Genomic DNA, 24,790 nt, shown 5'->3' on the forward strand with positions numbered 1-24,790 from the left:
GCACTAGGGGGGCCGCTAAGGTAGCGGATCTACCTTTTTTTTAAGTGAAGTAAACGAATAATAAATACAAGTTTTGAAAATTTCTTACAACCTGGATATAATTCTTTTTGTAAATCATCAATTAACTTATAGAATTTCTCTGCCTCTTCAATTGGAATCTCTTTATCATTTTCAAATTTTGATGTGCTAATAATACTATCATTATGCTCCAGGATCCCAAATGTCTCATAAACTAATTCTTGCATATCATCTGCATTCTTTTGAGATGGAACAAAAATAGAGTTTGTGGATGCACTATATGCTATCTCTCCATGAGATACATAGTGAGTATAACCTTTGATAAATTCATCAACTGTCAAATGATCATAAGCAACCTCTCTTATAACAAATATACCAATCTTACACCGTATATAAGGGCGTAAAATCATTCCATCTATGTTAGCATTAGAAAATGCAAAATGTAAGAAACTCTCAACTCCATTTCTATACTCCTTAGTTTATCTCTGCAAACCCATCCAACTCTTATCCATAATGATTATACAAAAATACTTATTTAAATAAATTTAACATTATGATAAATTGAAATTTGTTTTATCATGAAATAGGTAAAGCATGGAAAACCAATAACTAGAACTCAAAGTGAAATAAAATTAGAGAATCGTATATTTTAGAAACTATATTACATTTCCTAACATGCAGGATTCATTTACTAAAGCAAGGATTCATGAAGCAAGGATTCATTTATTGAAACAAGGATTCATGAAGCAAGGATTCTAAGTAATAGATGATGTAAAAGGTTTTAATAACATGCACAAATCAAATTCTATTATTAGTTCTTCAAGCTACTTAGGGATTAGGCAAACTAAGGATATACCTGAAGCATAATTCATGAAGAAACAAGTATCCTAATTGTTAGAAAAAGAGGGAGAAACCTTAGATGAGACAAATGGTGGCTTCGGCGCAGTGCTGAAGAGAGAAGAACTGCGGTTTGTAGAAAAGTGGAGAACTGCAGCTGAGATGGGGCTCAACAGCGGTAGAGATGAGCGCAGCAGCAGAGACAGGGCACAGTGGTGGAGATGAGGCAGAACCCTAAACTCTGATTTCGCTGTAGAGAGGGAAGCGACAAAGGATATATAGGGTGCAGCGGCGGTAGAGATGGGGCACAACAATGACAGAGACAGGACTCGGCGGCAGTAGAGACAAGGCACGACGACGGAGATGGGGCGCAGTGTTGGAGACGAGGTGTAGCCCTAAACTCTGATTTCACTGAGGAGAGGGAAGCGGTAGAGGATAAACAGGGAGCAATGACGGTAGAGATGTGACATATTGTAACGACCCAACTCCTAGGTACTAAGCTGTGAGCCGGATCACTACATTAACTACTGATGCTACTGTGCGGAAATTGGGTAAAATAAAATTTCACTAGTTGACTCTATTAAACTGACAACTGGTACACCCATGCTGTTATAAGGAAGGGTTCAAGACCTTTCCGGTTGGGGTATATATGCTAAGGAGGATACTTGACCTCCCATCTGAGCTAGAACTCGAATCTAACTTCCCAGCTAGCTGCTGTTCGATCCACGGATCGATCAAACTTGCCCCGCTTTTGTGCCCTGCTGGATCGGTCTGCGGACCGATCCAGCAGAGGCTGGATCGGTCGGCCAGACCGATCCAGGTGTGTCTGGATCGGTCTGCAGACCGATCCAGGCACCTGGAGACGCTGGGATCGCTACTGTATCGTCGGTGGATCCAGTAGGCTACTGTATCCATCTGGATCGGTCGACTGACCGATCCAGGAGAAGGAATGGCACTGGATCGGTTTGCTGACCGATCCAGGTTCTGATAGTCTGAAACGAAATCAGAATTTCTGATTTCCAGCACTGATTCGTGCCAAAACCTCTCACTACCACTATCTAATGCATAATAAACATTCTAGCAACATGTAGTAACAATTCTAAACTTAAGCTAAAGCAAGGTTTACTAGTTCATGGCATTTTAACAACTTAAAGTGCATGAAGGTATGAATTTCTAAAAGTTCTAATTGCTTAAAACATGAAACTAAACTAATAAACTGAAAAGTGCTAAAGTGAATGGTAAATCCCCAGAGGGTCTTTTATTCCAGTTCCTTCCACACACATCCTCATCTGCATTGACCTCCAGCCTCCACTGCTAATCCATTTTCCTTTTTCCTGTATCTGCAGTATAAGGAAAATAGTATCTGTAAGCTTTAAGCTTAGTAAGAAACCATCTACTTCACAAAAACATGCAACGATGCATTTCATGACTTTTAAAACATGCTATTTGAAAATCGAGCTGAGCATGACAACATGGCATGGCATATAAAAGCATAAACTGGAACTGAAACATGGCATAGCATATAAATTAAACATGCTTTAAACTGAACATGGCATACTTATAAACTGAGCATGAAACTGAACTAGTCATGCATATATCTAAATCTGTACATGAACTCAAATCATGTAAACTGAACCTGAACTGAACTGAAAGCTAAATTAGTGTTCTCATCACTGGTTTCAAATTTGAAAACTATACATATAATAGATGAAAATACTAAACATGCTGTTGGGGCCCTGGCAACTGTACTTACTGTGCGCGCATCCCTACGAGACCCGGGATTGCAAGTTCCGAATCCAGCAGGGTTACTAGGTTATCTGAACCTAGGGACGACTGTGGGAGTCCAGCCCATGGATATCTGATCCAAATACATTGCCAACTGAATAAAAGTAAAATACTGAATACTGTTTTATTTTACTTCGCTGTTCTAGGTTATCTGAACCTAGAGGCTACTGTGGGAGCCCACCCAATGGATATCTGATCCATATAGCTGTAATAACTGATAATAAACTGAATAAAATGTTTCTATTACATTTTACATGCTGTTAGGACGCCTACTGGTGCATCCTTCTGAATTGGGCATTCTACCGAATGCTTGGTGTGCACTGAGAGCACACCTTATAACTGAAAACTGTAAAACTACTGAACTAACGCCGAAACTAACAAGCGAGAACAATTATACTGCAGGTGAGGGGTTTCTTACCTCAATCGCAAGGTTTTCTTACTATTCTATCCGCTAGGTTTTCCGGAACACTGCTCCGTTCGACGAACCGCTTACGTCCTCGCGTTCCTCTCACGGAGAAGAACCTTTTTCGTGTTGGAGTCGTCGCTGGAAGATGTTCCCTTGCCCCTTGGCTTGGTGTGCCGTGCGTGAGGAAGAGGCGAAGAAGAGAGGTGCGGCGGTTTTAGGTTTCGGGTGAGGAAAAACTACGGTGAGAAATAATCTAAAACTTCTCACTTAAATCCTTATTTATATTTACTAATTAATTCATCCAAAAATCAATTATAAATATAATTGATTCCCTCTTCTTTCAGCACGGCCCTGTTGGGTTCAACTGGTTACTAGCATTATCCCTTACACCATAGGTCTCGGGTTCGATTCCCGCCTAAGCTATTTTGCGGTTCTAATTATTTTTGCTACTTCCGCTACTCGAAAAAATTCCGGAAAAATATCTAAAAATTCCAGAAAAATCATAGAATAATTCTAATGCAAGTTTGAGAATTTTCGGGCGTTACAATCCCCCATACCTTATAAAAAGTTCATCCCCGAACTTAAAACAATTCTGGGTACTTCTGTCTCATGCTGGCCTCTGTCTCCCAAGTCGCCTCTGCTGCTGTGTGATTTTGCCAGCTGACTTTGACTAATGGTACTTCCTTGTTCCGTAATTTCTTTACTGCTCGGTCTATTATCTGAATAGGCCGACTGTCATAGCTGAGATCATCACGGACCTGTACCAACTGGGGCTCAATCACCTGGGTGGCGTCTGGAATATGCTTCTTCAGCATGGAGACATGAAATACGTTGTGGACAGCTGACATCTCCTGAGGTAGCTCTAGCTCATATGCTACCTTGCCCACTCTCTTCGTGATAAGGTATGGTCCCACATATCTGGGAGCCAGCTTGCCCTTCTTCCCAAAACGCATGACTCCCTTCATGGGAGCTACCCTGAGGAAAACTGTATCCCCAACTGAAAACTCTAGGGGTCTGCGTCGTGTATCAGCATAGCTCTTCTGACGGCTCTGTGCTGTCTCTATCCTCTGGCGAATCTGCTGTATGGCTGCTGTGGTATCTGCTACTAGATCTGTCTGAAGCTCTAGTTCCTTCTGTTCACCACTCTCATACCAGCAGATTGGTGATATGCACCTCCGCCCATAGATTGCCTCATAAGGTGTCATGCCGATAGTGGCCTGATAACTGTTGTTGTATACAAATTCTGCTAGACTCAGATATTTGCACCAACTTCCCTTGAAATCTAGGGCACAAGCCCGGAGCATATCTTCGAGTACCTGATTTACTCGCTCCGTCTGACCATCTGTCTGAGGATGGAAGGCTGTGCTGAATTTTAACTGGGTGCCCATAGCTGTCTGTACACACTTCTAGAAGTGTGATGTAAATCTGCTGTCTCTGTCTGATATAATGGTTCGTGGGACTCCATGCAGCCTGACAATCTCCTTGAGATACAATTGAGCTAGCTGCTCCATGGAATAGGATATTCTGATAGCTAAAAAGTGGGCTGATTTAGTCAACCTGTCGACTATTACCCAGATGACATCGAAACCATTCGTGGTTCTGGGTAATCCCACTATGAAGTCCATAGAGATATCCTCCCACTTCCATTCTGGAATCTGGATCGGCTGCAGAACTCCTCCTGGTCGCTGATGTTCTGCCTTAACCCTCTGACAGGTTAGATAGATGCTGACGTATCTGGCAATATCTCGCTTCATCCCAGGCCACCAAAATCATTTCTTTAGATCCTGATACATTTTGGTGGAACCAGGATGCATCGCATAGGGAGCCCTGTGAGCCTCGTCTAGAATCTGTTTTCGTAGTTCCTCTTGATCTGGAACACAAAGTCTGTCACCACAGTACACTACCCCACTGGCGGACACTCTGAACTCTCCACTTTCTGATTCTGCTAACCCTTGCTTGATTTTCTGGATTTTAGGATCCTGCTCCTGAGCTGTCTGGATATCATCAAGCAAGGTAGATTCTAAGGACATAGCGGAAAGCTGCCCGACTATAAGCTCGAGACTAAAAGCTGTAATCTCCTTCCTTAGGGGTGGTGACATAACTGCTAAAGATAATAAGGTAGTACTGGACTTCCTGCTGAGTGCGTCTGTTACCTTATTAGCTTTCCCTGGATGGTAGAGGATATCTATGTCATAATCCTTGACCAGCTCTAACCATCTGCGCTGTCGCATATTTAGATCCTTCTGAGTAAAGAAATACTTCAGACTTTGATGATCTGTATACACTCTGCACTGAGCTCCGTACAAATAATGTCTCCAAATCTTGAGAGCGAACACCACTGCTGCAAGCTCAAGGTCGTGAGTAGGATAGTTCCTCTCATAATCCTTGAGTTGTCTGGAGGCATAGGCGATCACCTTGCCTTCTTGCATCAGTATCGCTCCTAATCCCAATTTAGAGGCGCCACTGTAGATGTCGAATGTGTTTTCTGGTATAGCTAAAATAGGAGCACTGTCAATCTCCGTTTTAGTTCATTGAAGCTGTTCTCGCAGTCCTCCGTCCACCGAAATTTCTTGTTCTTCCGGTGAGAGCTGCCGGGGGAGGCTATCTCAAGAGGTCCTCTACGATTTCTGTAGTAGCTGCTAATCCCGTAAAGCTTCGATTTCACTAGCGTTCTGGGTCTCTTCCGATTTACTACGCTTCTATCTTCTGGATCTACCATAACACCATCCTTGGAGATGATGTGACCTAGAAAGGCTACTGGTCTAGCCAAAATTCACATTTCGTGAATTTAGCGTACAGTTGGTTCTGTTAAGGATCTGCAAAACCGTCTTCAGATGCTCTGCATGGTCCTCCTGAGTGCCTGAATAGATAAGAATGTCATCGATGAACACGATGACAAACTTGTCTAAGTATTCTCTGAATACTCTGTTCATGAGGTCCATGAAAGTAGCTGGAGCATTTGTTACGCCGAAAGGCATGACTACGAACTCATAATGTCCGTATCTGGTCCTGAAAGCTGTTTTAGGTATATCACCTTTCTTGACTCTAACCTGGTGATATCCTAATCTGAGGTCAATTTTAGAGAACACTGTGGCTCCCTTTAGCTGGTCAAACAGGTCATCTATCTTGGGGAGAGGGTACCTGTTTTTAATTATGACCTTGTTCAAGGCACGGTAGTCTATGCATAGGCGCATGCTTCCATCCTTCTTCTTCACGAACAACACAGGTGCTCCCCATGGTGAGTGACTAGGGCGTATGAAACCCTTGTCAAGAAGCTCCTGTAATTGCTCTTGAAGTTCCTTCAGTTCTGCTGGAGCCATGCGGTACGGTGCCTTGGAAATTGGATTTGTGCCGGGAATGAGCTCTATCTCAAATTCAATCTCCCTGTCTGGTGCTAAGCCTGGTAACTCTTCAGGGAAGACTGCTGGGTAGTCACAAACGACTCGAACCTCTGATAGCTGTTGGTTCTTGTCCTGGCTGGTGTTGACTACATTTGCTAAAAATCTCATGCATCCTGAATCCATTAGCTGCTGTTCTTTCAGTGCTGAGAGAAACTTCCTGGCTTTTCTCTTTAGTTTTCCCATGTACTCAAACTGTACTCCTGCTTCAGGTTGGAATATGACCTTCTGTTTACGGCACTCTATAGAAGCGCCGTATCTGATCAGAAAATCCATTCCAAAGATGACATCGTAGTCAGTCATTTCTAGCACTATCAGATCACCAAAAAGTTCTCTGTCTGCTATAATGACTGGCACTGCTCTGAGCCAGTGTGTAGATGCCATAATGTCTCCTGAGGGTAGTGTTGTCAGAAACTGACTATTGAGTACCTCTGGAGGTGTTGCTAATTTCTCGGCAAATGCCCCTGGATACATAAGAGTGGGTTGCCCGATGTCGAATAAAGACGGTTGCATTATGTCAGAAATAATGATCGACTGTGACAACCGCCGAGGCATTTGCTACGCCCTCTCGGCGGTGAGAAAATCCTGGCATTCGTGATAGCTGTGGGGGCTTCTAATCTGCCCTGACTGATCTGTGGACCATCTAAGACAGCATACATCTGGTGTAGCTGGGCTGGTTGAGCTCCATACTGTATCGGCCGAGGCTGAGGAAGACTGTTCTTGTTCGGGCACTGCTTAGCCATGTGCCCTTCCTGTCCACATTCAAAACAACCTCGCGTACCCTTGCGGCAAACTCCTGGATGATGTTTCCCACAAGTAGCACACTTGGGATGTCTGGAATGTTTTCCAGCTGGTCCTCCTTTTGGGTCACTGCTTGCCTTACGTTTCCCCTTCCAGTTGGAGCTATGTCCCTGTTGTTTCTGCTGAGTACCTGAGCCCGCTTGTCCCTTGGGCTCTGTGAAAACCTGCTTCTGCTGGGTGATGCTGTGCTGATAGTGCTCGGTGATCAGAGCACTACTCACTAGCTCCTCTGTGGTTTGTGGCCTATGAACGCCACCAGCCACATTCATTGCGATATCTGGTCTGAGCATCTTCAGCATCAACCGTACTCGTTCCTTCTCTGTGCTGACTAGTTCTGGACACAGCCGGGCCAACCTGTTGAATTTCTTCACGGCTTCCTGAACTGATAGGTTGCCTTGACGAAATTCTGTAAACTCGTCATAGTGTCGGTTCGTGACTTGCATGTGAAAGAATTCCTCGAAGAATTCTTTCTCGAAGTTGGCCCATGTCATCTGGTTTACTGGCCACTTCGATTTAATCCGCTCCCACCACATGCGGATATGCAGAATGAGGCACACTTCACCTTTTCGTGCTCGCCACCTAGAAGCTCCATCGGTGTTTTAAACCATGCCCGAGCATTCCATGGTTATGGTGCACGGAAGTTCTCGCAATTCTCGCCACCGATAAGGTAAGCTTCTCTTAGCCCCCCATCGGGGCTCTTGACCGTACTACAGTGAGCCGGTACAACCTCCGTGATTCGGAGTCGTGAGGTTCGATCGAGTGACTGGGGAGTAGTCTGTTGGTTAGCCTTTAAGGAGGCTATCTCTGCCGCTATTGCTCACTAAGCTATCGTCAGTGAGCCACTAGTGCTGTAGGTCCGGGGAGGCCAACTACACGCCTTTATGCTCAGCTGATGCTTTCTTAATTGGGACGCCCTCGCTCATTTTCTAAATAGCAGAGAACACATATATATAACTAGGCTATCATGTTATAGTTAACTACTATCACTGTAAACATGAATTAATTAACTACCAACATGAGAGCAAACATGAAAGCACATATAATTGACATGAAAGCTGAAAACAAAACTGGGTGAGAGATGTTCTTACTTGGAAGCTGTAGGCACAATGCTGATGTGTGTGTAGGAAGTATGGAACACTGCTCTGATACCACTCTGTAACGACCCAACTCCTAGGTACTAAGCTGTGAGCCGGATCACTACATTAACTACTGATGCTACTATGCGAAAACTGGGTAAAATAAAATTTCACTAGTTGACTCTATTAAACTGACAACTGGTACACCCATGCTGTTATAAGGAAGGGTTCAAGACCTTTCCGGTTGGGATATATATGCTAAGGAGGATACTTGACCTCCCATCTGAGCTAGAACTCGAATCTAACTTCCTAGCTAGCTGCTGTTCGATCCACGGATCGATCAAACTTGCCCCGCTTCTGTGCCCTGCTGGATCGGTCTGCGGACCGATCCAGCAGAGGCTGGATCGGTCTGCGGAACGATCCAGCAGAGGCTGGATCGGTCGGCCAGATCGATCCAGGTGTGTCTGGATCGGTCTGCAGACCGATCCAGACACCTGGAGACGCTGGGATACCTTCTGTTCGATGCTGGATCGGTCGGCTGACCGATCCAGGGAGATACAGTAGGCTACTGTATCCATCTGGATCGGTCGGCTGACCGATCCAGGAGAAGGAATGGCACTGGACGCTGGGATACCTTCTGTTCGATGCTGGATCGGTCGGCTGACCGATCCAGGGAAATACAGTAGGCTACTGTATCCATCTGGATCGGTCGGCTGACCGATCCAGGAGAAGGAATGGCACTGGATCGGTCTGCTGACCGATCCAGGTTCTGATAGTCTGAAACGAAATCAGAATTTCTGATTTCCAGCACTGATTCGTGCCAAAACCTCTCACTACCACTATCTAATGCATAATAAACATTCTAGCAACATGTAGTAACAATTCTAAACTTAAGCTAAAGCAAGGTTTACTAGTTCATGGCATTTTAACAACTTAAAGTGCATGAAGGTATGAATTTCTAAAAGTTCTAATTGCTTAAAACATGAAACTAAACTAATAAACTGAAAAGTGCTAAAGTGAATGCTAAATCCCCAGAGGGTCTTTTATTCCAGTTCCTTCCACACACATCCTCATCTGCATTGACCTCCAGCCTCCACTGCTAATCCATTTTCCTTTTTCCTGTATCTGCAGTATAAGGAAAATAGTATCTGTAAGCTTTAAGCTTAGTAAGAAACCATCTACCTCACAAAAACATGCAACGATGCATTTTATGACTTTTAAAACATGCTATTTGAAAACCGAGCTGAGCATGACAACATGACATGGCATATAAAAGCATAAACTGGAACTGAAACATGGCATAGCATATAAATTAAACATGCTTTAAACTGAACATGGCATACTTATAAACTGAGCATGAAACTGAACTAGTCATGCATATATCTAAATCTGTACATGAACTCAAATCATGTAAACTGAACCTGAACTGAACTGAAAGCTAAATTAGTGTTCTCATCACTGGTTTCAAATTTGAAAACTATACATATAATAGATTAAAATACTAAACATGCTGTTGGGCCCTGGCAACTGTACTTACTGTGCGCGCATCCCTACGAGACCCGGGATTGCAAGTTCCGAATCCAGCAGGGTTACTAGGTTATCTGAATCTAGGGACGACTGTGGGAGTCCAGCCCATGGATATCTGATCCAAATACATTGCCAACTGAATAAAAGTAAAATACTGAATACTGTTTTATTTTACTTCGCTGTTCTAGGTTATCTGAACCTAGAGGCTACTGTGGGAGCCCACCCAATGGATATCTGATCCATATAGCTGTAATAACTGATAATAAACTGAATAAAATGTTTCTATTACATTTTACATGCTGTTAGGACGCCTACTGGTGCATCCTTCTGAACTGGGCATTCTACCGAATGCTTGGTGTGCACTGAGAGCACACCTTATAACTGAAAACTGTAAAACTACTGAACTAACGCCGAAACTAACAAGCGAGAGCAATTATACTGCAGGTGAGGGGTTTCTTACCTCAATCGCAAGGTTTTCTTACGATTCTATCCGCTAGGTTTTCCGGAAAACTGCTCCGTTCGACGAACCGCTTACGTCCTCGCGTTCCTCTCGCGGAGAAGAACCTTTTTCGTGTTGGAGTCATCGTTGGAAGATGTTCCCTTGCCCCTTGGCTTGGTGTGCCGTGCGTGAGGAAGAGGTGAAGAAGAGAGGTGCGGCGGTTTTAGGTTTCGGGTGAGGAAAAACTACGGTGAGAAATAATCTAAAACTTCTCACTTAAATCCTTATTTATATTTACTAATTAATTCATCCAAAAATCAATTATAAATATATTTGATTCCCTCTTCTTTCAGCCCGGTCCTGCTGGGTTCAACTGGTTACTAGCATTATCCCTTACACCATAGGTCTCGGATTTGATTCCCGCCTAAGCTATTTTGCGGTTCTAATTATTTTTGCTACTTCCGCTACTCGGAAAAATTCTGGAAAAATATCTAAAAATTCCAGAAAAATCATAGAATAATTCTAATGCAAGTTTGAGAATTTTCGGATGTTACACATATATAAGAAGACGAGGCGCAACAACAAAGATGATCAAGGTGCAGCGGTGGAGACGATCGAGGCAGAGCGGCGGTGGAGACGAGGCATGTGTGTTTGGGAAAAGTCGAGGTGCAGCGGCGATGGAGATGGGGCACACATTTGGGAAAAGTCGATCTGAGCTAGGTTAATTAAACATATACATGATATAAATTAGATTAATTAATTTATTATTTGTCAAGACATTTTATAAATGTGTCATGATAAAGGGTCTAATCAAATATTATATTTTTATAGTTAATTAATTTTAATAAATGTCGCTATAAAGGGTTTATAATGACATTTATAATAAGTGTCGTAAAGAAAATGTCCTAATAGACCTTTTTTCTTGTAGTGCTAAATATTAATTAGTCTAGCCTCACAGTCGAATTGACTTGCTTTTGTTTGATTCCTAATCGACATCAATCGACTGATATCCATTAACAGTTGACTGATGCCATCAGTCTAGTCGTGCAGCTGATTCGATATGCTTATATTCGATTCCTGATTTACAACAATCGACTAATATCCACTAACAGTTGACCGATATCATCAATTGAATCGAGCAACTAAGTTGATATGCCTTTGTTCTTATTCTAATTGACATCAGTCGATTGATTCAAAGCATCAATCAACTGATACTTGGATTAGAACAAGAACAAAAGTCTTCTTTTTTGTTCTTTTAGAGTAGTCAATTGATACATAAGTATTAGTCAATTGTTCATCTGTTATTATCCATTCTATGATGCAATCACCTAAATTTCTCTACCCTTATTTCTAAAGTACCTGACATCAGATGAACCTCTTGTTCCTTGAACTTTTTTTCCTGGAATTCTCTTGTCTCCAAGTCTTCATCTACCCTTGTATCTAAATATTAATTAGTCGAGTCTCACAGTTGAATTGACTTGCTTCTGTTTAATTCCTAATCGACATCAATTGACTGATATCCATTAACAGTTAATTGATGCCATCAATCGAGTCGTGCAGCTGAGTTGATATGCTTCTATTCAATTCCTGATCAACAACAATCGACTAATATCCACTAATAGTTGACCAATGTCATCAATCGAATCGAGCAACTAAGCTGATATACTTCTGTTCTTGTTCTAATTGACAACAATCGATTGATTCAAAGCATCAATCAACTGATACTTTGATCGGAACAAGAACAAAAGCCTTCTTTTTTGTTCTTTCAGAGTAGTCGATTGATACATAAGTATTAGTCAATTGTTCATCTGTTATTAGCCATTCTATGGTGCAATCACCTAAATTTCTCTACCCTTATTTCTAAAGTACCTGACGTCAGATGAACCTCTTGTTCCTTGAACTTTTGTTCCTAGAATTCTCTTGTCTCCAGATCTTCATCTACATGTGTATCTAAATATTAATTAGTCGAGTCTTACAATTGAATTGACTTACTTCTGTTTGATTCCTAATCGACATCAATCGACTGATATCCATTAACAGTTGACTGATGCCATCAGTCGAGTCGTGTAGCTGAGTCGATATGCTTCTATTCGATTCCTGATCGACAATAATCGACTAATATCCACTAACAGTTGACCGATATCAACAATCGAATCTAGCAACTAAGTTGATATGCTTTTGTTCTTATTCTAATTGACACCAGTCGATTGATTCAAAGCATTGATTAACTGATACTTGGATCAGAACAAGAACAAAAGCCTTCTTTTTTTGTTCTTTCAGAGTAGTCGATTGATACATAAGTATTAGTCAATTGTTCATCTGTTATTAGCCATTCTATGATGCAATCACCTAAATTTCTCTACCCTTGTTTCTAAAGTACCTGACGTCAGATGAACCTCTTGTTCCTTGAACTTTTGTTCCTGGAATTCTCTTGTCTCTAGGTCTTCATCTACCCTTGTATCTACCCCGTGATCTACTCAGGTTTCCACATTTTGTCAAGGATTCGGTCCTTGACTTTTTTGGACTTTCTTTGTCCTGTATCCGGTCTTCTAACTTGCATAAACTTTTTATTGCCAAGAATCTGATCCTCAACCTTCTAAGACTTTCTTTGCCTTACATTCAGTCTTTTGACCTACACTAATTTTTCCTGCACACTTGTTACATAAGTGAGATCCAACTTGTTTATTTAAGCTTAAATAGTTGTCAAACATTAAAATTTCATATTAGAGCATGATATATTGTACCAATAGTTAGATGGCAAAGGTTGCAAGACTCATATTCAAGATAGGATCATGAAGATCTTCAAAGTCGCAATTGTGGTAATGAAAGCTGTGAAGGTAGTTGTGAATCTATATATGCGTAAAGGAGAAATATCATAACAAGGAGAAGCATATATTGCATCAACAAATTTTGTAGAAGAATCAACAATGATATGGAATCTCAAACTTGGTCATATGTCAGAACAAGGTTTGAGGATTGTCTTAGAACAAAAGATATTCTTTTAGGGTTCAAATATGTATCTTTACCTTTTTGTGATCATTATGTTACATGTAAGAAACATAGATTGAAATTCAACAGTTCCACTACTAAATGTAAACTATCCTTGGGTTAGTTCATTCTGATGTTTGGCAAACACCTATTTTATCTCTTAGAGGTGCAAGATATTCGGTTATGCCCGATGCGAGTGCATACTAGAACACATTTCATAAACATGTACAATAGAAAATAAATTAATAATAATTTTTAATTATTACATCATGCACACCACACACATATGAGGATACAACATGTCAAATATGATCGCATAATTAAAATTTTATGGGAAGTAAATTTACGCTAGGTATACCTTACAGATGACCTGTAACGAGAAAAGCATCAACCATAGCGATGTTGTCAAACCTCACCACTATTCGTATCCATGCCGATCTCCTCAAGATAACTTCTCGAGTATAAGCCTCTCCTTCAGAAGTTACTAGTGTTGGAACCCCAAGGTTGTTTTGGTGTGATCAACAAGTTAAGTTAGGTCCTGTAGTGTTTTAACCTTGTGTCTAAGTGTGCAGGAGCTTAGGAGCACAGGGAGTCAAGCGAAAGACGTAGCTAGCGAGAAGGATGGCACGTAGTACGTCCGGGGGATGAGGCGCTGCGGAAGAGTACACCGGTGGATGAGGGACGAGGCGTTGCGAAAGAGTACACCGGTGAACGAGAAGGAAGCATACGGTGTTTCCAAGGGACGAGAAGCCAGAGCGGAAGATTGCTCGGGGAGCAAGAGACGCAGTTAGCGAGAAGGTCGGCATGGGGTGTGACCGATGGACGAAGAGCTGTGGATGAGTACACTGGCAGACGAGAAGGAAGCACGCGACGATTCCGAGAGACGAGAAGCCAGAACGGAAGCCTTCTCGAGAAGGCCGAAATTGGGTTCGGGTGAGCCTTATTTTGGTTGGCTGAAATCACCCAAGTGAGCTGGAGCGAAAGATCTGGACTGAGGCAAACGGAACTGATGAGGCGAACGGAACCGGAGTAGAGGGTCCGGACAAAAAAAGTCAACTCTATTGACTTTCTTGGTCCGGGCGCCTGGAACCATTATGGGCGTCCGGACTTGGAATTTATCCTAATCACAGTCAAACACGATCTATCCGAGAAGGGATAAAGTTTTATCCCCTCCCAGGCGCTTGGAACCCTTCCAGGCGCCCCGACCAAGGCTATAAATATAGCCTTGGTCCAAGAAGCTGAATCAACTCAAGCAATTAGCATTTCCAACACTTGTATGCTTTCTTTAGAGTTTAGCTTCTATTTTTCTGTGTGTCATTGCTGTAAGAGACTTCTCCACCTGAAGGAGATACTAGTGCGACACATTTCTTGGATTAACAACCTCCTCGATTATAACCAAGTAAACCCTTTGCCTCCTCTTTTAGTTTATTACTTTTATTTACTTTATACAAGTGTTATTCTGAGAGTTCGAGAAGGGTAGTTTTCTTTTACTTTTGCAGGGCTATTCAACCCCCCTTCTAGCCGGCCAACATGGTCCAACAAGTGGTATTAGAGCAAGGATGCCTCAGGAGGATTAACCGCCAACTGAAGCAACGAGATAGTCGGAATAAACATCTACCCACCAACGTTTGAGGGGGAGTTCACTTTTTGGAAGCGACGAATGCAGGTTTATTTTAAAACTGATTTTAATATGTTATTAATAATAACATATGGTTATGAAGCTCCAAAGGATACAAAAGGAGAAGAACTTGAGGAGCATCAAGGACTGATAAGCAGCGCGATGAATTCATGATAAACGGTAAGACTGAATCCCGCCTTCTGAGTGTACTACCTACTCAGGACCTCGAAAGAGTCAGAAAATATAGAAGCGCAAAAGAACTTTGGGAAAAGTTCTTGAAGCTTTATGAAGAACCATTTGAAGCTGACTCCTTGATGGACACCGAACCATCGTCAGAAGAATCCGATACGGAGGAAATTGCCGGGACAGCCCTAACAACCAAATTCCATCCCGAGGACACAGAAAACTCATCCCAGATAAGCATCGATGAAGGGGGAGAGTCTTCGGAAGAAAGCAGCTCAACAGGAGGAGCATCAAAAGTTGACAAGGTAAGTCAGGTATGATCTCCACCTCCTGACCAATTACTTAATTCGGTTAAAATACTGTTGAAAGATTTTTTTGAGTCAAAAGTTATATTATTGAAACATTTTTGTGAATTATAAATTAAAAATCAAACAAAGAATAGTGAATTTAAAGAAACTCTAGCAACAAATTGTCGATTAAAGAATCTCGACAAACTAACAAGAAAAAATGACATGTTAAAGGAACAAATACAATTTTTTGCATGTTTAAAATTTCCTGCTTTAAATTTGAGAAATTATGACAAACTAAAATAGAAATTTAAACATCACTAACCTAAACTATGAATTAGACTTAGCGTGTTCAGCAAGAAAATTAAACAGCTAATTTCCTTATGAGGTTTTGTCTAAAAAAGTGGTTGTTTCTCCAATAACCAAGAAAGCCTAGTGTCTCGCCACTGCCTGAAAGCCAAAATATTGAAATAAAATATTTAATTAACTTACTGATAAAGTATTAAAAGTAAATAACGCTTTAAAATATTTTTTTAAAACATTTTTTGGAAAAATTTCTCAAAATTGTCTAAAAATTGGCTAAGTTAGAATCTTCTTTTACTTAGAAAATTTTCTTGCTTAAATTTTTTTCTCAAAATTATTACCCTTAGATTTTTTTTAACTTAGAAATTTTCTTTGAGATTTTCTTTCACTTAGAAATGTTTTCTAAAAATCATTGAAATAATTTTCAAAATTTTCTAAGTTTTAACCCTTAGATTTGTATTTGAACCCCATTTTTTATGTGATCAAAGGGGGAGAAGGAAAAATATAAGTCTAGGGGGAGGTAGACCAATTTTTTCTATAATTTTTCTATCTTTTTTTACTTTACTACAATATTAGTTATTTCATTTTTATGTCTATTTATCCTAGCTTAACTTGGGTTGCTCACATAAAAAAGGGGGAGATTGTTGGAACCCCAAGATTGTTTTGGTGTGATCAACAAGTTAAGTTAGGTCCTGTGGTGTTTTAACCTTGTGTCTAAGTGTGCAGGAATTTAGGAGCACAGGGAGTCGAGCGGAAGATGCAGCTAGCGAGAAGGATGACACGGGAGAATGTGTCCGAGGGACGAGGCGCTGCAGAAGAGTACACTGGCGGATGAGAAGGAAGCGTACGGTGTTTCCGAGGGACGAGAAGCCGGAGCAGAAGATTGCTCAGGGAGCAAGAGATGCAGCTAGAGAGAAGGTCGGCACAGGATGTGATGTGCGTAGATTATATACACTTGTTTAGCATGTTATGACGCACATTCACATAGTTTGTGCATGCTTTATCTATGCATTTTTGTACTTCTAGCTTTGCTTTTAGCATATTTACTCTTTTTGTTCGGAGATTTGCTTTTGTGCATTTTTTGTACGCAGGAGTTGATTTTAGAGAAGAATTGACGTTCAAGGTGAAATCTACAATTGAATGAAGGAGGAAAGCACCATCCCTGTGTGCCACATGACCCTGTCATGGGGAGTTGCCCAGGCCGTGTGGTGATCCTCACCCCTGCAGCATTGGCAGAATGAAGGAGTGTCCAAGCTGTGTGAGTATCACACGGTCGTACAAGCCTTCCAGAGCTAAAGCAGTGCATGACCATGTGTGTTACACGGCCGTTCAACATTGCCAGAAGCCAAGAATGCCCTGGCCGTATCCCAGACATGGTCGTGCAGGAGTTCCGGAGGCAGAGCAGGCCATGTAGATCTACACATCCATGCAAGGGGCAGTAGCAGAGCATGCCGAGGCCGTGTGAGCATCACATGACCGTGTCGCCTGGGCAATGAAGGGAATGGACCAAGCCGTGTGAGCTTCACACGACCGTGTCTCGGGGCCATGTCACACCCAAACCCCAGCTCTATATAAGGGTTTCTTCCTCATTTGAAAGAAAACAATTCTCCCTTTTGGGAGAAATCAAGATTTGGGGGGTTCCTCCACCTTCTTGGAGGGATTTTCCGGCGATCTAAGGGCGGATCTTCAACGGATCGACTCCGGGGAATGAGGATTGGATCCAAAGATGGTTCTTCATCGTAGATAAGTTTTTCTTCCCTGATCTTCTTGGGTTTTGGGATCAAGATGCTTGAAAACTTCTTGTCTTTGGATTTCTTTTCTTGTTCTATGGATTAGATCTCTATGTTCTAGGATGGAGGGAGTATTTGTAATATGAATTTGATGTAAACTCTTGTAGATTTGTCAATTCCCTATTTCTATGATTTTGCCCTATTTGTATCTATTTGATCTTGTATGGATTGTTGTGATTGAGCTTAATTACCATACTTCATTAAATGTTTGGGTATCTTGTGGATCTTGTAGAGGTGATTCCTCACTCGATTATCTGAGGGACGTTCGTGACAGACAAGCCCATGTAAGGATGATTGAGGGATGATCTTGAGGGTGAAATAAGGGCATTCAAGGGGGTAGGATAGATTGAATGCATTAATCTTTCATATCTTGATGAGGTTGAGAAGTAATGAATTTCTATGTTGATTTTTCGAGGAACGCACGTAAAAGGCAAGCCCGTGTAAGGACAACATAGGAATCATTCCTAATTGATCACATTTAGATATAGTTTTCAGTCATAGGTCATTTATCTATTGCAAGAGAGAATTGGCAACCTTCTACAAATGATGGATAATTGAGGGATACGATTTGGTAGATCACCTACATTGAATAACATTACAAAGAAATCGAAACGCCTAGAACAACCCTTTTATCATAGCCCTTATTCTTATTTCTATTCTTTTATATCTATTCTTTACTTTTCATAGTTGCACTAGTTTTCATAAATCAATTGATTAGTTGTTTAGCTAATTCGTGTTGAGATATCTTTAGTGCTTATACCAGTCCCTGTGGATACGATATCTTCCTTTATTACTTGCGACGTATCCATACACTTGCGGAACGTTAACAAGTTTTTGGCGCCGTTGCCGGGGACTGCACTATAACATTAGAGATAATCAATTGAGTTAGACTAAACATAACTTTTATTTTCGTTAGCATAGTTGTAACTAATCTTTAGAATTATGTTTTCATAATTTTGGCATATCTTTCTACTTCTTGACAATTTGTTTTGTTGCAATTCTAATTCTAATTCTACATTTTTAGTTTCTAACATTCTAGTATAACTTTTCTCTGTTTTCTCTTTTGATTCAGTTTCTTTCTTCTTTTCTTTTTGAGCAAACATATCTTGTTCTTGTGTATGCGAAGATCTAACTTTACAGGAGAACTTCTTCCTCTAGACCCAGAAATAGATAGAACATTTCATAGAAGAAAAATTTTATAAAGACAACAAACTGAACAAAATCATTCTAGCATGACAAATAGACCATTAAAAGATTATGCAGCACCTTACGCTAGAGGGTTTCGATCTAGCATTTCAAGACCTTCTATTGAAGCAAATAATTTTGAGATCAAACCGGCTATTATTTCTATGGTGCAGCAAAATCAGTTTGGTGGAGGACCGCATAAGGACCCAAATCAACACTTGGAGGTCTTTTATGAGATATGCGGGACAATGAAAATGAATGGTGTTCCTTCTGAAGCAATGCATTTATTATTATTTGGGTTTTCTTTAAGAGACAGAGCTAAGCAATGGTTGAACTCCTTAGCTCCAAATAGCATCACCACATGGGAACAATGCGAGCAACAATTTTTGGATAAATTCTATCCGCCTAGTAAAATGGCTCATATGAGGAATCTCATTGCAAGTTTCAAACATGCTGACTCAGAATCTCTATTTGAAGCTTGGGATAGATATAATAATATGCTCAGACAATGCCCACATCATAGTTTGGAGAAGTGGTTAGCGTTGCACACATTCTATAATGACATTAATTATCATACTAAGGTGTCCCTAGGATTCAGCTGTTGGAGGGGCACTCATGAATAAAAGTCTAGATGAAGTTGAGGAAATAATTGAAAGTGTAGCACAAAATCATCATCAATGGGAAAATGAGAGAAGTGGTGGCTATTCTTATTCAAACCCAACTAAAACATCAGGGAAATTTGATGTAGATGCAGTCACCCTAATGTCTGCAAAGTTGGATGCTCTCACAAAGAAGCTGGAAAGTATGGGGACTAGCACTAATACAATCAATGCCATAGTATGTTGTTGTGAAATGTGTGGTAGTTCTGATCATTCACAAGACTCATGTCCTTTGGGAGCTATATCTGCACAGATAAATCAATTAGAGCAATGTGACGCTATCATGAGTTTTAATCAAAGGCAGAACAATCCATATTCCAACACATATAACCCTGGGTGGAAGAATCATCCAAATTTTTCCTATAAAAATAATCAAGAACAGGGACCATCCTGTTGGTTGCTACTCGGAAAGCCTATAGGTTCCACTGTACAAAAATTTTGTACAAAGATCTGAACCTTTTCCTAGCTACCATGTGTTCTTTTAAATTAAATTTTGGATCTCCTGCGGAACTTAACACGTTTGATCCAAAACTTAATCTATTTGTTCTTTTAGGTTTTGACTTGGATCTCCTGCGGAACTTAACACGTTCGACCCAAGTCTCCTTAAGTTATTAATTCCATTAAATATTAATTTCCATAAAAGGTTCCCAGTACTGACGTGGCGAGGCACATGGCCTTCTTGGATATGGGAGCAACCACCACCGACTAGATAAAACCTTTAATAGAAAGCTAATATTTAATTTCCTAAAATAACTTTAGGTTAACCAAAGAGAACAATCAAATCACAAGGAAAATAAAAAACAAAAGAACACAACTTCGAAAAAACATATTCGAAATTCTAGAACGTAAGCCTCTTGTATTTGATATTATTTCCATAAATAACTAGCATGATGCGGAAATAGAAATTACTAGTTATACCTTGTAGAAAAACCTCTTGATCTTCTACCGTATTCCTCTTCTAACCTCGGACGTTGTGTGGGCAACGATCTTCCAAGATGAGAAACCACCAACCACCTTCTTCTCCTCCAAGCAAGGTTCGGCCACAAAAGAAAAGCTTCACCAAGGAGAAAAACCAAAATACTAACCAAGCTCCAAGAGATGCTAGCTTTCTCTCCTTCTTCTTCTTCTTCTCCGAGTAGTATCCGGCCACCACAAGAACTCCAAGGGAGAGGGAGAGGTTCGGCCACCACAAGAGGAAGAAAAGGAGATGATGGCCGGCCACACCAAGGAACAAAAGAGGGAGAGGAATAATAGATCTTGTGTCTTGTGAAGGCACCCTCACCCCTTCTTTTATATTCCTTGGCCTAGGTAAATTAGGAAATTTAATTACAATAAATTTTCCTTAATTTCCTTGACATGATTTAATTGAGAAAAATAAAATAATATTTCCCCAATTAAACAATGATGGCCGGCCAAATCAATAGGAAGCAAATTGGACAAGTTTCAATCAACAATTAAAACTTTCCTTATTTGTTTCCGGAAATTTTTTAAAAAATAAAATTTCTCTTTAAAATCTCTTCATGGTTAATAAAAGGAAATATCTATAATTTTAATTTTATTAACATGTGAATAATTTTAAAGAGAAAATAAAACATCTCTCCAATCTACAAATAAGGAAAGAGATCTAATCTCTTTCTTTAATCTTTGTAAATCTTTTACAAGAGAGATATTTTAATTTTAATTTTTTAAATTAAATCTTCCACATAATAATAAACATTAAAATTAAATTTTCTTTTAATTAATTATGGCCGGCCCTACTAGCTTGGGTTCAAGCTAGGGCCGACCACCTTAAACCCAAGCTTAGGCCCTAGCTTGGTTCCCAAGCTAGCTTGGCCGGCCCCCTTTAGGTGGGTATAGAAGGTGGGTATATGTGGGTATAGTACTCTATAAATAAGAGGCTACAATAGGGACCGAGAGGAGGAATTGGTTTGTCTCCCGATAAAATTAAGCATCCCATGTTCGCCCGAACACACAACTTAATTTTATCAATGATAATTCATTCCACTAGAGAACTATCATTGAACTACCGCACCAATCCCAAATTACATTTTTGGCTCCTTCTTATTATGAGTGTGTTAGTCTCCTCGTGTTTAAGATATCGAATGTCCACTAATTAAGTGAGTTACCGACAACTCATTTAATTAATATCTAAGTCCAAGAGTAGTACCACTCAACCTTATTATCATGTCGGACTAAGTCCACCTGCAGGTTTAACATGACAATCTTTATGAGCTCCTCTTGAGGACATTATCAACCTAGTATCACTAGGACACAGTTTCCTTCTATAATCAACAACACACACTATGAGTGATACAATTTCCCAATTTATCGGGTTTATTGATTCATCGAACTAAATCTCACCCATTGATAAATTAAAGAAATAAATATCAAATATATGTGCTTGTTATTATATTAGGATTAAGAGCACACACTTCCATAATAACCGAGGTCTTTGTTCCTTTATAAAGTCAGTATAAAAGAAACGACCTCAAATGGTCCTACTCAATACACTCTGAGTGTACTAGTGTAATTATATAGTCAAGATAAACTAATACCTAATTACACTACGACCTTCTAATGGTTTGTTCCTTTCCATTCTGGTCGTGAGCTACTGTTTATAATTTATAAGGTACTGATAACATCATCTTCTGTATGTGACACCACATACTATGTTATCTACAATATAAATTAAATGAACAACTACAAACAAATGTAGATAATTAGACCAAATGTGATTCTTTATTCATAATGAATGTTTACAAAGCTTAGGCTTTCAGTATACACTCCAACACATCCATGGGAGGCAAACAAAGTTTCCAATTTGGGCAATAAAATTTTCAGCAACAACAACAATCTTCTCAAGGCTATCAGTTTTTTAAAATCGAAAAGATGCTTGAGGAAATTATCTCTAATTAAAACAAAATGAAACAAGATATTTTGAAGTTGACTCAGAGAATGGATAATTCTGAAAAGCATCAAAAGATCCAAGATAGCCAAATTGGCCAGCTAGCCTCATCATCTTCAAGAGCACCAGGGCAATTTCCTAGAAAACCTGATGTAAATCCAATAGAGCATTGCAATCGCATCGAACTTAGGAGCGGACGGACCTTGGGGGATCCTTGTAACACCCCAAATTTCATGATTTGGAGTCCTAAAAGACCTTATTAAAATCTAGAAATGCTTTAGAAAAATCCTAGAGATTTTTAGGAATTTATAGAATATTTTTATGCAATTTTTGGAGGTCGTTTGATGTTTTTATTAAACGAAAGAAGTTTCAACAAAAATATCCAAGCCGAGATTCGAATCAGCGACCTTTGACTCGGTCAAAATCCAGCTGACCAAGTGTGCAAGCAATTATTTCTTGATTAAATAAGAGTCGAATTGTATTTAAGTAATAAATAGTTATTGGCAGAAAATAATTGAAAAAAAAAGGGCGCGACTAAGGATTTGAACCTGTGACCCTTGACTTGGTCAAAACGCGGCCAACCAATTGTTCTGCAAATATTTCGTGAAAAGATTAGGTGCGAAATATTTTTAATCAATGGTTGGTAATAAAACTAACCCTAGGTTATAAAAAAGAGGTTAAGTGAAGAGAGGAAGGAAATTTCGCTCGATCCCTTTCCTCCTCTCGTACGCGGCCACGGCGTCGACTTCTCTCGGGCAGAAATGAAGAAGAGGGCTAGGGCTTCACCTCTATCTCTATAAAATACCGGAAATAGGCGGATATGAATAAGGGAATTTTCCAGAATTTTTGAAAATTTTTCGAAGCTCGTATGGACGAGTTAACGGGGACAAAAATGGGGTCCGGAAAAGCCTGTTTAGGCTACCCCATTTTAACGAGGAAAAGATTTATTTCCTTTTCTTTTATTTATTTATTTCTTCTTTTCCTTTGTTTTTCCCTCACCCGCGTGGTTTCCTCCCGAGCTCTCGCGACGCCGGCTTGCCCTAACCACCGGCCGCGTGGTTTTCTTCTCCTTCCCTTCTTGCGACGCCACAATCTCTCCTTATCCCGACGCCGAGCAGCGCCGAGCCCTAGGTGCCGACGCCACCGACGCCTCTCCGATCTCCTCACGCGCGCCACCGTCGTTTTGACGCCGAGCTGCGCCGACCTTCTTCTCCTCTGCTGACACCGAGACCTCCTCTTCCTCCATCTCGAGTGCCCTAGCAGACTCATTCTTCCCGACGCCACTGTGAGCGCCGGAGCCGATCCCTAGCCGCGTCGCCGCCACTCCGACCCGACCCCACTGTTGCCGGCGACGCACAGAGCAGCGCCTCACCCCTGGTGCCCCAGCATCGACCACTACAGTGCCACAGCCTTTTTCCTCTTTGGAGCTGTGCGCCGACACCGACCCATCTTCCCCAGCGCGTCTCTGCTTGGATTTCATCCGGCCAAGAGCAACGAATCAAAGCCTAGTTCTTCCTTGGCGTGCCACTTCCAAGTGCGAGTTTGTTCCTCAATAGCGTACCCCTCTACCCTAGCTTGGTCGTCACTGCCGTGCCCTAGGTTTTCTCCTCGTAGGTGAGTGAGGTGAGCAGCTTACCTTTGTTGCTTCTTGTATTTGATCACTGGTTGGATGCGGAAACAACTCACTGATATGGTTGATTGATTTCCAGGTTTGGTGACAACGGGATTAAGCTGTTGTTGGAGCTGAGGAATCTGATCATTTTTCATACACTTAGGTGAGCATGTTTAGTGACTTTTGTTGGGTTCCTATGGAGGATATTCCATGCTGTACAATTTTTTTTGTAAGGGAATTAAGTTTGGATTTAATCTAATGGGTTGATTGGGGATTTAGTTCCTAACCCTAATTAACTATTAGATTTAAAAAAAGTAAATTGAGGATATGTGAATGGGGTTTTACCCTAAATTAGTCCTAGGGATTTTTATTTAGCTGTTCTTGTGAAGTTAGCTAAATAAAATATTTGTATATTGTCGGCGCAGGATTCTGATTCGAGACGGGCGTCTCGACTTTGGATTTGACCAGATTGGACTTTACGATTGGAGGCGGGTACTTTGACTTATGTCTTTTGATATGCATGATAATATGTTTAACATATAACAATAATTGTGTTATCTGTTTGTTTCGGTTGGTCGCTACATGATTAGTTACATGTTTGTTTGTTTATTTATGTTGCATTGCATGATATCTACTTGATCACATATGCTTTAGGTAGTGAACCAACCACATGCTATGATATGTTCTGGATCTAGGGTTTATTTGATACCCTATTTTATTGGTGTACCTTCTATTTGATACTTCTTCCAGTGGTACACACTTGTATCTAGTTATATGGACTATGCCATGTTTTTAGTGTCATGCATCATGATTGCATGCTGTGCGATTGTCGGCTCCACTTTGGTTGAGCCCATCGCCAGTTACATGTACTACACACACCACCCATGGATTAGTTGTATATCTGGCTGGAGTGTGGCGGTTCTGCTGTTTGGCTCCGTTGGTCAGGTGACTCAGCGTGGTAGCCGGCAGTCAG

The 24,790-nt window shown here is 40.8% G+C and overlaps 1 long non-coding RNA gene across 1 annotated transcript; it reads left to right on the plus strand.

The window, feature by feature from the left end:
• The first annotated feature begins 23,759 nt into the window (after positions 1-23,759).
• On the plus strand, positions 23,760-24,303 carry LOC121987305. The gene is made up of 3 exons (XR_006113481.1): positions 23,760-23,828; positions 23,915-23,980; positions 24,243-24,303. It is a non-coding gene; the product is annotated as an uncharacterized LOC121987305 (long non-coding RNA).
• The last annotated feature ends 487 nt before the right edge of the window (positions 24,304-24,790 follow it).

The sequence above is a fragment of the Zingiber officinale genome, chromosome 5B, assembly GCF_018446385.1.
Source record: "Zingiber officinale cultivar Zhangliang chromosome 5B, Zo_v1.1, whole genome shotgun sequence".
Classification (NCBI taxonomy): Eukaryota; Viridiplantae; Streptophyta; class Magnoliopsida; order Zingiberales; family Zingiberaceae; genus Zingiber; species Zingiber officinale.